General features: G+C 36.3%; 1 protein-coding gene across 11 annotated transcripts in view; it reads left to right on the top strand.

Moving 5' to 3' along the window:
* Positions 1-10,698: 10,698 nt before the first annotated feature.
* Positions 10,699-14,479, top strand: part of HEATR5A (HEAT repeat containing 5A) — an 88,215-nt gene continuing 84,434 nt past the window's right edge. For 9 of the 11 annotated variants that reach the window (XM_039870484.1, XM_039870490.1, XM_039870489.1 and 6 more), the window contains exon 1: positions 10,777-10,831. The gene's annotated coding sequence lies outside the window, so the exon portion shown is untranslated. Of the gene's footprint in view, positions 10,832-10,911; positions 11,047-14,479 lie in introns of those variants that run through there. The other 2 variants (XM_039870493.1, XM_039870482.1) reach the window with 2 other exon arrangements.

The raw sequence follows: 14,479 nt of genomic DNA, 5'->3' as shown, positions 1-14,479 counted from the left end.
GGGATTGGTTTTACAAACGTTTTGCTTTTGAAGTTGAAAATTATCTGAAGGAAAAATGTCTTCCTTTTAAGATAGTAGTTTTACTCTTAGGTAATGTACCCGGTCATCCACACAATTTAGAACATCCAAATATGAAAGTTGTATAATTACCACCAAATACAACTTCCTTGATCCATTATTATTTCTGCCTTTAAGATTAATCATATTAAATAGAGTTTTAATGATATTTTTAATAAACTTGAAGATAATGAATCACTCACAGTTACAGAAGCCTGGAATAAATATGCAATTTTAAGTTGTATCAAGAATATTGCTTTATTTTTGAATGATGTAAAGTTGTCAACTTTAAATGCTTGCTGGAAAGCAATATGGCCAGAAGTGGTTGTACCAGGGAATATGGTTCCAACAACTGAAGAGGGGAGTAACCGGCGTTATTAATTTATTAAATAAATTTCAAGAAGACAATTTAACATAGATGATATTAACAATTACTGGTTGATCAAGAATTAACTGATAATGAATTAATTCACTTAATATCTGAAGCCCATCCTGTCAATGAATGTGACAGTGACCTTGAACCACTTTCATTCACTGCAGAAAATACTTACAAAGCTCTTCAATCGGCCACAAAACTGGAAACTGCAATTCTAGATATTGATCCAAACGTCCAATGAGCCTTAAAATTTTGAAAAGATTTTTAAAATGTTGCAATGAATATTGAAGAATTTATGAAAACTTAGCAAAAGATGGGATTAGAAAAAGATCATCTAAAAACATAAACATAAATAATGAAACCGAGGTAGTACTTTCATATATTTCGAGCGATGAAGACAGTGACTTTGTGCCAATTAAAGAGAAGGTTGATTGCTTTAGATTACAATACAGACATTGACAATGAATAAAATTTATTTTTTTTCTGAATTTCATTAGCATTTTTCGTGAAGATATGTAAAATAAATATTTTTATGACTTGTATTGTCCTATTTCTTTAGTATTTTTTTTTCGTATTGGCAGACTCTTTTTACGTGTTTTTTTCCCTGCATAAAAAAAGATGCGTGGACCGGGTTAATCCGTGTAAATCGAGGGGTGGGTATATAGGAAATTTTATCAGCAAAAGGTAAATAATAATATAACGGTATTTTAGAGGATAAATTGTGATTACTAGGAGAATCAGCAAGTTGAGTGTTACGGAAAAGAGAGAGAGAGGAGAGACAAGAAAAAGTGACCAGAAAGACATAATGAGGGAAATGTCATTGAGAAGTACACAAGAGTTGCAGGTAGGTGAAAGAAAAACGTGAATGGAATCATAATGCGAATTTTTGGTTGAATATTGTTTGTCAGAAATAAAGCAAAAGAAATTGAGCAAGAGAAGTGATGTTAATACAACCAGAATGCTAATTATGCCTGAATATTGTTTGAGAGAGATAAAGTAAAAAATATGGTGACATAAGATAAAAAGAAAACACTAAATTTTGGCTTCGTATCGTTTAGGAGAGATGAAAAAATGAAGATGATCTGGAAACAATATCTAATATTAGTATAAATAACCTCTCCTTTAAAGTTTTAGACTTCAGATTTAAACATTTTGTTCTGAGGGAAAACATCTAGGCATCTTCTCCAAAGCCAACTTTCAATTAATATTTATCTTTCAGTACTGGAAATACATTGAGTACTTGATCTAGGATGACCACAATTCAGTTCCAGTTCACCCCATTTTCACAGGTTATTTATTTATTTATTTAGTATAGATATATAATGCACATGCCACAAAATTCACCACTTTAAAGTGTCTAATGGTTTATAGTATATTCACAAGGTTGCACAATATTGTTGTATGGCATAATATTGCAATAAGGTTGTACATCATCACTAATTCTAGAACATTTTTATCATTATAAAAAGGTGTTTAGTACTTATTAAAGTCACTTCCCATTTCCACTCTATTCCCAGCCCCTGGCAATCACTATTTTATCTTTGGTCTCTATGGATTTGCCTATTCTTGATATTTTATACTCAAATTGAATCACACAATATTTGGCCATTTTGCGTCTGACTTCTTTCACTTAGCATAATGTTTTCAAGGTTTATCCATATTATAGCTTGTATCAGAACTTCGCTCCCTTTCATGACTAAATAATATTTCATTGTATGGATATACTACATTTTTGTTATCCATTCATCCAGTTGATAGACATTTGCATTGTTTCCATTTATGTATTTATTTATTTCCTATTATGAACACTGTACCTTGCTATAAACATTCAAGTACATACAAGTTTTTGCGTGGACATAGGTTTTCAGTGATCTTGAGTAAATGTACCTAGGAGTAGAATTGCTGGTTCATATGGTAACTCTATGTTTAACTTCTTGAGAAACTGACAAACTGTTTTCCAAAGCAGCTGCACCATTTTACATTCCTACTTAAGCAATGTATGAGGGTTCCAATTTCTCTATTTTCCTTACCAACACCCGTTATTTTCCTTTTTTGAAAAAATTATAGCCATCATAGTGCCTGCGAAGTGGTATATCAGTGTAGTTTTGATTTGCATTTCCCTAATGACCAATGTTGAGCATATTTTCATGTGCTCATTTCTCTTTTGTATAGTATCTTCTTTGAAGAGATGTCCATTCAAATTCTTTGTCCATTTTTTAATTGGGTTATTTATCTTTTTATTGTTAATTATGAGAGTTCTTTATTCTGGATACTAAAACTTTATCAGTAAATGATTTGCAAATAGTTTATCCCATTTTATGGGTTGTCTTTTTATTTTCTTGATTATATCTTTTGAATAACAAAAGTTTTTAATTTTAATGAAGTCCAATTTATTTTTCTTTGGTTGCTTGTGCTTTAGATGTTGCATCTAAGAACCCAGCATATGTATAAATAACTCCTCTTTTCATTCTAAAAAGTATCCCGGTAGATAACAAATTACACGGACGCTCTACTAATAACAATCTCAGAGACAGGTAATTAGAAGCCCCGACGCAGGTGGATGAGCAAATACTGACTTATTTTATCTTTTCTTCATGATAACCGGTACCATTATTTGGAAATCTAGCAGCAGTTGCAGTTGCCATTTTGCATTCTTAGGCAACAAATTCATGTTGAGTACCTACTATGAGTCAGGTACCTTTCCAAAGGGGGGCGAAAAATTGCACCAGGAAATTGCAAAGAAAAAAATTTTAAATGCTTTTTTTAAAAATTATTTTGTAAAAGTAATATAACCATTGAAAATATTGAAAAGATAGAAAAGCCTGTCATTGTTTAAATACAATTATTTCATTTATTTATTCTCTTATAATCTTTGCTAATGACCACACACATATTTTTAACACAATTTCGTTATAAAGGGATTTTATATTTTGCTTTTTAAAAACAATATTTTATCACAAATATTTAATACAAATTTTTAAAAATGTTTATCTCAGGGAGTGTAAGGGAGAGGAAGTAGACAAAGGGAGAAAATGTGTAAGTCAATAAAATATTATTAAGATGGACAAATATGGTCTATAAATGGATTTGTGCTCTTGTCTGTGAATGCCTGTAGGTTGGCAAATTGAGTTCAAGAGTATATAATTCTATTCCATATTATTAACATTTTTCTTTTTCTTCCTGATCTATGACTCTGGCTCCACTGATTACCTTAATCATATTACATGGTTAATTTAATTTCTAGCTATTGTTCATACTGTCAGTTAAATAGTTGCATCTATATAAGATTCTCTATTCTAAGTTTGCAGCTAGACAAGAATTTTGACATATAAACTAATTTTTATTAGAATTTATTTCAAAAATAATGTGTCCCAAAGAAGTTAGTAATAAACCTATACTCATAAACGCAATAGCTGATAAGAATTTCCATAAGTATTTTTTATAACACTGTATATGGTTTTTCCTCAGATATGATAATTCAGCAAGAATACTATTTATCACCCGGGTAGAGTTTCGTCCTTTTACTTGGTAAGTTCAATTTCTTGAGCTAGACAAATAATCTTAGATTATGAATTTCACAGTGAATTATTTAGATCTTAATATTATCACATTATCCTGAATGATTATTATTCTAATATATTTAATTTTTAAGTGGATGATCATCCATCATTAGTTTTTACATTCAAATGGCTCCAATTGATGGATTAGGTTTTGATGGGATACCTTACATGCTACTTATAAAGGATGAAACATCCCTAAATTAAATCACTAAATTATTTTCTTAAATTACCTGTCTACAGGTGAACAGTTAACTTGCCTAAAGAGCTTGTAGCCAAAGTCGAGGGTTTGCGTAATATTTAGTAACGTATCTCAGTCCTAACTCCACAATCCTAGCTCCGGCTTGACCTACTCTTGGGTTTTGGCTCATGTTGAGAACTGAGCTGCTAGTATCATTAAATTTTGCTCCTTCACCTTGATAGATTAAGTTTGTGATTAGTTTGGCTTATGATGGTATTTCCTGTGGTTCCCATCAGGAACTTTCTGACAGGAATAAATTGACATGCTGACCAAGGACTCTCTTCTAACCTTCTCAGCCCCACTTTTATTGATTCCCCACAGACACCTTCCCCCTTCCTGGAGTGTGCTACGGATCCCATCATCCAAAGCCTTGTCTCCCTGGCCACTGTGGGTTTGTTGCTGCCCAATCCTCTCCTTTTCCACTGAAACCTTTCTGTCCTGCTGCTTACTCCTTCAAGATCACATCCTCCCTATCTTCCAAGGTGAAAACTTTATTAAAGGAATAAGCCAGACAAGATCTTCAGGATTTTCTCTCCGACTTCAGGTTACAGCATCTTAACATTAGCTTCTCAAAGTCTCTTTCTTTATCTTATGAAAATTAGAGGAATAATTCTAACCATGAGATTTTAAAGCCAGATATGAGGGGAAAAGGGTATCGTAGCAAACTACAGAATCATTTCGGGTCTTCTTCACTCTTTGCCAATTACATGTACCTATAGGTAGGAAATAGCAGGTTTTTCCCCTCCCCTCAATCCATGTGATTAAGATGTTAATATGGCCAGTAGTAATGAAATTACTATGAATATAAATTTAATGTATCATATGTGTATGACTTTGCTTAGATATGTGATAACAGCTGAAGGAAAACCAAATAAATGAAAATAATTGTCATGTGGAGGTAGTAGGATTACGGTTTTGTTTCCTTGAGTTTAAAAAAATTATATTTTCAAGTTAATGCTAATAATAATATTTTTAAATAAATATATGACTACATACCATTAAAAGAAAGACTTTAAAAGCGTTGTTAGGTTAACATATCTAATACAGTTTTGACTATATGTGGTACTATGATAATATGGAAAATATATCAGACAAGGATTCAGAAGGCCTGGTTTTGAAATCTTACTTCTGGAATCTTGTAGCAAATATAGACAATTCACTTAACTATTTTGGGCTTTGGTTTCTATTTCTTCCAAATAATAGCCACTCTATTTACTTCGAAGGGATTTTTGTAAGAATAACAATAGAATACTTGAATTTTAAAATTGGAGGACATCTTAGAGACCCTCCAATATGACATGTTTATTTTCCAGAGGAGGAAATTGGGGCCCAAAGAGGTGAAATGGCTTGCTTATAAAACATATGACAGCAACTTTGGAACAAAATCATAGAGTTTATGCACATGTAACACATTGTATTTCTTAATCTAATCAGAGAATGAAGACTTGCAAGGGACCTTAGCTGTCCTAGTCAAGTATGAACATAATTGCAGTCATTTCTTATGTAAACTATTAAAATATGCTTAGTTTGGGTCTACCTTTGCTCAGTATTTCTGCTTAAAAGCACAAGCCCTGAGTTTAACTGCCTCTTTGGAGGTTAGATGGTTTACTATTACTTGCCATTATGGATCAAGATCTATGCTATATTGTAAGTACTTCTTGGCTGAATATTTATGATGGTAGTTTGTCTACTGAAGAAAATGCTACCCATGACCAAAAGTTCTTTTTGGAAATTTAGTGCTAAAAGCTGTCATAGATTACAGCAAGCTCAGCAGTACATTGACAAATAATGCTTGATAGACCAAAAAGTAGAAAACTGTATTACAAAGGGCTGGCAGATTTTTTGTTGGAATGGGGTATCAGTGTCATTTCAGGTTGCAGATCACATTGAAATTGACTGAGCAGAAGCTGTGCCCAACCTGTGAGTTTTGTGACATGAGCTTGCCACATATATATTCCAATCTTCTTGATGGTTTCATCAACATTGAGCAACCTGACAGTGGATCGCTGGAGTGGGTCACTGGAGTGGATCACTAATAACAAACTTTCAGAGCTGCATTTCCTAAAGTCTGCTCCCAGGAACACTAGTTCCAAATGATATTAGTATGCATTCATTTTAAAAATTTTATATTCCATTGCCTAACAAGCTTGGGAAATATTACGTTTCCAAAAAATGCAGTCTACTAATATACAAAATAACCCTCCAGGAGATGGCCATAATATGTATCCATATAGTGTTTCTCAAACTTATTTAAGCATACCTTTTTAAAGGAACATTTATTAACATCTTCAGGAGTACAATCAAGAGCAAGACCCTAGAGTTCCATGGGTACATGAGAATCTGATTGTTTGGATAATACAATTCTACTATTATTGAATTTTATGATCTCAGGGGTGAAGCAATGTTAAAGGTAACCTATTATTTTCAATTTCCCAAATGTATACTGGTGGGAACCTAGAATCATTGTATCAGATGTGTTTGAACAGTGAGTTAAAGCAGGATATCACATAGCCAGTCAAATGGGTAACTACTGATTTACTTGATAATTTTACATATACCATTAAATACCAACAGTTCTACTTTTAAAAATGCTTCGTTTATTGGTGGAGAAATTATTCCTTTATAGAAAGCTAGGAGGATGCAATATAATTCATTATAGTGATAAGTATAAGATAAATAGAAAGTATATAAAATTCTCTATTCCTTCATCAAATATCTGATGAGTGCCTTCTGTGTGCCAAATGGTGACACCAACGGAGTTGACAAGCTAGAGTAAGCAAGTAGTAGAGAGAGAAGGTAAGTGCCTAATAATGCTAGCTATCATTTGATGATGGGCAATGTGCTAGTTACTTCTACTATGTCTTGTATCTTTAGCCCACTTCAAAGAGGAAAATGGAATTCTCATTTTAAAGTGAGGAAACTGAGCTTCCTCACTTTAGATATAAAGTGGTTCTCTCTAGGCCATGCCTATTAAGTGGTGGAATTAGGATGTGAACACAAGTCACCTGATTCCAAAGCTGTGCTCTTTTCACTAATTATAATACAGTCTTCTCTTTACGATGACTCAAAATCTCAATTTGAGATTAAACAAAGTAATAAGTATAATAGTAGTTGAAAGGTAGAACACATTTCCATTTGGTTAAAACTACTGGTTATTTTTCGGAGTTCTACCCTTGTTGTTTTCTCTCTTTATTTTTTCTCTTTCATTTTATCAACTGTCAGCTCTACGTGGAAAAGTTCTGAGTCTAGATATCTAGTTCTGACCTCTCTTCCAAACTGTAGTCCCACATTTCACTTGGGATGCTCTACTGTCACCTCAAATATGACATGTTTACAATAAATTTATTATTTCCCACTCCAAATTGACTCCTCTTTCTAATTTAATTCTCTTAAGTAACTTAGTCTCAAAGTTTGGAGCTATCTTTGAACCCTCTGTAAAACTAGTGGTTGGACCCAATGATACATAATATTCCTTGCAGCTCTAAAATTCTAGTGTTGTTATTCCTATATCGCATATGCAGATGAAATAAATTACTTTCTCTGCTTTGGGCTGGCTCAAATTATTTTCTAGAATTTTTTCAATATCTAATAGAGTATATACTACTCATTCATTCTTATGCAACCTCCAAAACCCATTTTAAGTGTCATCTCTTTCTTTAAATCCTTCACGAGCCTCCCAACTGGACTTCATAGTAATTACTCTCTCCTTCAGGATCTATAACTTTTCTGTACCTTTCTCACAGTACCCTACACACGTGTGTGTGTGTGTGTGTGTGTGTGTGTGTGTGTGTGTGTGTGTATCAAGTGGTGTTAGGGGAATGCTTGGCAAGGGATGGAGCCTGATCAGGGTGGGGAGGGTTTATGTGTTGGGCATGAACACAGGTTTGGGAGCAGGGGTAGGAAAGAGAAGGAGGACTTCCAGTAGCTAATTTGGGAGTTTCAGAACCTTGGTGGGGTAAGGGCTGCATCCTCCAAAGGGAGAGATGTCAGTTATGGGTGATTGCTTAAATATAGGGGAGATATTCAAATAAGTAAATATGAAAAGGATAATAGGATCCAGGTTTCTCTCTGTAGGAGTGAGGAGGTATAAATGTGCGCAGGAGAAAACTAAAATAAACTGTGATACTGGATTGGAGGCATTATTGTGAACATATGTTTTTTTAAATATATATTGTTAGATAAAGAAATATAGAAGTGTGTGAGTATACTATGTAAACACACTGCATATGTATATGAATGTATAATATGCCCTAGCTGCATCCACTAAGACAGACTGAGCAGTGAAATCCCAATAGCAGGAAGCACTCCTAGTGTTTCAAAATACCATCCTCTGCATCCAGGGCTGGAGCAAGATGAGCCTGGAACATCTTATTGTGCCAAAAAGTAAGGGAGTGCTCAGAGAATGATGGAGGTGTGGCAAAAGGGCACAGAACAGTAAAATGTTAATGTAGAATATGGGTGGTGAGTATACAGTATATAAACCTCTTTCAAATTTTCTGTATTTTAAAAAATGTTTTATAAAATATTGACAAAGTATTTAAAGCACACATGAAGACACAGAAGTGAGCATAAATGGGGATCCCACTGTCCAAACAGGACAATTCAAACATCAAAATAAATAATGATAGAAACAGATCATAACCCGTTAAATAAAATGAGGAACTTTGAATTCACACTGATATGAATTGAAAGTTTGATGAGAAACAAAATACATGGTTTCAGAATCTCCCCCACAAAATACTTATTATTAATTACAAAGAACTTTTTTTACAGGAGAGAAGCCTGGTAAACACCACCTTATTAACATAAACATCAGTAATGAAACAAATTAAAATCATGTGCCATCTGATAGAATACAGTGAGGACACAGCACCACTTCTGTGAGAGTCCTGTCAAAGACAACTACCCTTAATCTAATCATGAGTAAACATCAGACAGATGCAAAATGAAGGCCATTCTCTAAAATAATAGGCTGGGAATCTGCAAAAGTGTCAAGGCTATGAAAGTCAAGGAAAGACTAAGGAAGTGTTCCAGATTGAAGTCAGTTAAAAGTATGTGACAAGTAAATACAATGCTTGATTCTGAACTGAATCTTTTTGCCATAAAGAACATTATTGGGTCAATTGGAAAAACGTAACGTAGATATTTTTGATTTTGCTAGTTATATTGTGATTATGTAGAAGAGGGTACTTAGAAGTAGGACACATGCACTGAAGTATTTAGGGACAGTGAGGCATTGTGTTAACAACTTAAATCTCAGATAGTTCCAGGAAGAAAAAATGTTCTTTGTACTATACTTGCAACATTTTTGTAAGACTGAGAATGTTTCAATATAAAATTTTTAAAATTACATTCAAAACGCTGAGTATACTGGAAAAATGCACTTGCCTTGCAGCCAAGAGGCTGTTTGTGCCAATTCCACCACTGACCCAGTGTGTGATCCTGAGCAAATCGTTTTACCTCAGGCCACAAAGTCTCAGGCTTACAAGGGACATAGGCCTACCAGGCTCTCTAGGGTCCTTTCCTCTTCTGACGTTCCACCATCTACATTGCGAAAAGAATTTCAATCTTAATGGAACCATAAAATATAAAATGGAGAGTCTCAAGCACGTGCCCTCAGGAAGACAAAATGTAAGGACCAGGAGGCGATTTCCTGTAAATGCCTGATTTACAGAGAACTGATAGTGTTGGAATTTTCTTGGGTAATGGGGAGTTGGTCAGAAGTTGTCTCAACGTTGGGAAGTTTTGCCAGAAGCATGAACAGATGACCCAGGTTGGGCTGGTCTTGCAAAATGGGGTGAATTGAGCTTTATTTGTGTGATTGATTTTGTGGGCTCAGAAATTTTCAAAGCTAGTTTCTGTTTGTTTTTTGATCTTAACTGACTCTAACTGAACTCTCCCCTTTTTACATTCCCTGCCCATAAACAACGTACCTCAAACCCTCGACGGACAATTTTCTTGTCTCAAATTGCAATTCCTCTCCTATTCCCGAATAAACTCTTTGAGCTTGCCTCAGTTTATCTGTTTAAGTCAACAATACCTACAGCACTCCCTGCCTGCATTTCTTCAGGCTCCAGTTGTGGCTTAGCCTTCAGATGCCCTAATGCCGCCCCCTTAAGGATTCTGGCCAGTGATAAAAACAGACAAAAATCGTTGTGGCCAATATCTCCGGACTGCAGAGCCACTGCCCTGCCCTCTGCTTGGGCCACAGTCTTCTCCATCGCTCTCTCGGCGGTGGAGCAGTCATGCCTGCCACAGTGGGCGCTCGATGGCTCGATGGCCGACTGGCGGGGCCTTGGATCACGCCGCGGAATAGGGCGCGCTCCCAATCGCTGTCCCGCCGCGCTGGGGGCTCCAAGCTTTCCGGCCCCGCCCCGCGCCCGCCACTCCAGTCCCGCTGACTCGCAGTCGCCGCCGCCGGCAAGTCTCTACGCTGCTGAGAAGCCGGTATCGTGGTGAGACTGGCACCGGCGCTGAGCGGTGGAGAACCCCCCGAGTAGAGCAGTTGGGGAACCCGGCAGTGGAGGCGGCTCCCAGCGAGAGGGGGCGGTGTCCCGGCAGCCTGCCGGCGGGGAGGGGCGACACTCCAGGGCCTGCACGGTGAGTTGAGCTGCTTCGGGGACCCTGGGGTGGTCGCGGCAGCAAAGTGGTGGAGGAAGTTGGGTCCCCGGGTGTGGGAACAGGTCGGAGAATTAGGCGTATGGCTGAAGGGGCGGGAGCCTGCCAAGAAGGAGCAGAACTGGGTGCGGGGACAGCTGAGTGGCTAGCTGTTCCTCTGGGCTCCGTGAAAGTCTGGTTTCACGCGCGCACAACAGGTAGGAGTGAACCCTGCCCGCGCACGGGAACCGGGACTCTGGGCTTGCGGGGCTCGCGGAAGGTCGGAGCCTCACACGCCGGCGCGCGCGTATCCCGGGACCCGCCCGGGGCGACGCCCGTGGGACCCCAACCGGGCTTCGGGCGCGGTTCTCCGATCGCCCACGCGCGACCCTCGGGGCGGGTTTCCAGAGGCGGCAGTGAGAGAGTGGATATTGCCTCCTGCGTGGAGGACTCTTTCCAGTCCTTCTCGCAAGGGAAGAAAGCATTTGGTAGGGTAGCGTTTGCTTAGTACAAGGAAACATTTCTTATCCTACTCTCGGCCAGCACTACGTCATTTCAAGAGGTTACAAAGTTTTTAGAAACTTTATAAAGCGCCGATCACAGTAATGTATACCTCTGGCAAGTTAAGATTTTCGAACTGTCAAGTCCGATAATAGTTGTCCAATGATTTGCGCTCCTTCGTTAAAAGTCATAATTATACTTTGTTTTTATGTACATTCATTTGTTCACATATTCAGCGCCTTATATGCGCAGGCTCGGCGCCCTTAAGGAATTTAACAGCCTAGAGGAGACTTTAAAGGAGGGGAAAAGGGGGCCTCCAAATACGGTTAAGAAGTAGAAGGATCCTTAGAGCTGGGCGTTAATTAGGTGGACGGGGAGAGAATTGCCCCGTTCCGTTTTCCAGATATTTAGAAAGTAAGTTTTTGAGAAAGTGATTTTAGATCAGCATTGAAGACAAGATTTGTCTTACATTTTAATACCATCGATTTTTTTTCTTTGATAAAATGGGTAAGCAGGCAGAGTTTATCACAATAGTGACAGTTGGAAAAAGCGCTGGAAGTTGGATTTGTTTTTTATATAGATACTGTAGTATAGGAAAAGTCTGACCTGACAGGAGTCAGACTTATCTTAAGCTTCTCCACTACTATTTCTGTTATGTATCTTAGGTCACTTTTCTCTTTCTTTCTCTTGTGTATTATTGTATCTGACTTTAGTGACAGAAAACACATAATTCAGAGTACCTTAAATTTTTGTTTAGTTACACAAATAATGAATACATTCTCTAAGGAAAAATTTAAGTACTTGTGTCTTTAAGCAGTGCGTTTTTCATCCATCCAGTTTTATTTCAAAAAGGGAATTGAGGCAATTTATATTCTTTATGAATCCTTCTTAATTATCTTATGAATAAACTAAATCATTAAACTCTGAATTTGTTTAGGCCCCCTTATATTTTGAAATTCTTGTATTCTAAATCCTGGTTAATGATTTAGATTCTAAATCCTGATTTAATGACATCTACATTTTAAAAAAACTTTATTGAGTCTTGTGTTTCATTATTCATATTACAGTTGATGGATTTGAACAGTCCTCGAATGGGACCATAGTCCTCCACTTCTGCTTTTTAAGGAGACTGAAGTAGCTGTTATTAAATTTCATTTAAGAAATGAATTAACTGAAACCTAAGGAATTAGTAAAGATTTGTTTATATCATTTAATTGAATCCCTCATCTAGTTCTAGTTGATAAATTCTTTGTATTAGAGGAGGGGTCAGCAGTTGACAACCTGTAGGTCAAATTCAGCCTGCTGCCAGTTTTTGTAAATTTTTTCTGGAACATAACCACACTCGTTTATTGTTTATGGCTGATTATGTACTGTTTATGAGTAGTTGTGATAGGGACTGTATGACTCTCAAAGCCTAAAGCCTCTCTGGTCCTTTGCAGAAAAGATTCGCTGACCCTAGACTAGAATTCTAAACTCTTAATCACTAAATTTTCTGTAGGAGGAAATAGGTTAAACTCAGTTTTATTCTTAATCTTGCTTTTTCATTATTATGTCAAGTTAAACTGTAGGATCCCATAATTGCTTCTGGATCCTAGTTGTATGATGATGTAAGAGGGGCATATCTTTTGTTACATTTACCTAGTATAAAGTTTTTAATTTCAGCAAGCCTAGCCTTTTGGAAGACTAGAGAAAAGGAAGGATTTTTTTATGTTTCTCTAACAACTTTGTAATTTTTAGTTTTAATTTAGATCTGGTGTGGAAAGTTTTTTTCATTTAGTAAACTTTTTAATATATGGTGATATTAAAAGTAACAGTATTTTGCTCAAAATATTTTTTTACATGAATCTAGTGACACAGCAGTTGATCAGAAGATCAGACAGAAAATCATGTGAAGTGTAACTGTGAATATGAAATCAAATGTTTATCTACAGTAAGATCCAAATGGGAAATTAGAACTCTCTATACAGATACCCAACAGATTGAAAATGGAGCATGTATCCTGAATCATGCTTGGATTTTTTTTTTAATCATAACAACTTAAAAGATAATTATTTCTAGAAAAGAAGCATAATATAGCCATATTAAAGCATTATGTTAATGTTACCTGTCTAAGAAATTGGAGCTAGTTATGTGACAAGAAAGAAGAAAAATTTATGGGAAGTGATAATTCTAAATATTTAAAGCCGAGCATATACTATTTCTGAGCTTAAAACCATGATATATGGTTCTAATATCACTAAATAAAAATTTTTATGTATGTACTTTTTCAGTAGCTTAGTTGTACTTATTGCCCAGATAATGCTTCTTTATTGGTAATTACACAACATCTATTTATATCCTCTTCTGTTGGATTTGTAGGTTTCTGTATGTTGAAGATGTGCATGTTTTTGAGTATATATGCAAAATAATACCTCATTTATTCACTACATTTTTTAATGTAAGTAAAGTTATCAGAAAATTGAAATTACCCATTGAAATACCCCCCAAAATTTTTTTTATAATATTTTGAGGGAAACCTGAAAAGGAAAAAAGAAAAACATACAGATAAAAATCCCTTAATTTCAGAATTCAGAGGCCCTGAAAAGATTTTTTTGTTAACTCATTTGACAGCAAAACATCACCTGAAATGAAATGAAGCTATTTATAGTCGTTATTTATTCCACCTTATATGAATATGTTTATCTTTTGCTGCAGAAATATCAGTGAGTTTGATTATGGAGTGCTGCCTCAGACTGACTTGGGGGTTAGAGGCAATAATTGGTATGTTCACTGTATTACTGGGGTAGACCATGATGGTAGCAACCGGAGGCAGGGTAGTAATGGAGTTGTTCCAGGGAGCTATACTTGCAAAGTTAAGAGCCTAGCTGGGCATCTAGCAGGGAGTGAGAAGCAGTGTCTGCCAAGAAAGCCTCTTAGGGAGGGCTCCAAGAAGGTCAGAAGTGTAGTTAAATTCTAGGCTAGGTATTCCATGAGATATGTTGAGAATTAGAAATGGGGACCATGAGGAAAGCCACGATAACATGTCAGACCATAGTGCAGATTAAGGGTGAATCTGTAAATGCTAACCAGAACGTAAGAACCATGAACAGTTCTAAGGGGGAAAAAAGGATTCGAAAGGAGGCAGGGTCTAATAGCTGAACTAGGAAGCCC

Source organism: Pteropus medius, unplaced genomic scaffold (genome assembly GCF_902729225.1).
Source record: "Pteropus medius unplaced genomic scaffold, Ma_sr-lr_union100, whole genome shotgun sequence".
NCBI lineage: Eukaryota > Metazoa > Chordata > Mammalia > Chiroptera > Pteropodidae > Pteropus > Pteropus medius.
Note: the sequence above shows the minus strand (reverse complement) of the source record. Positions and strands in the feature narration are given on the sequence as shown.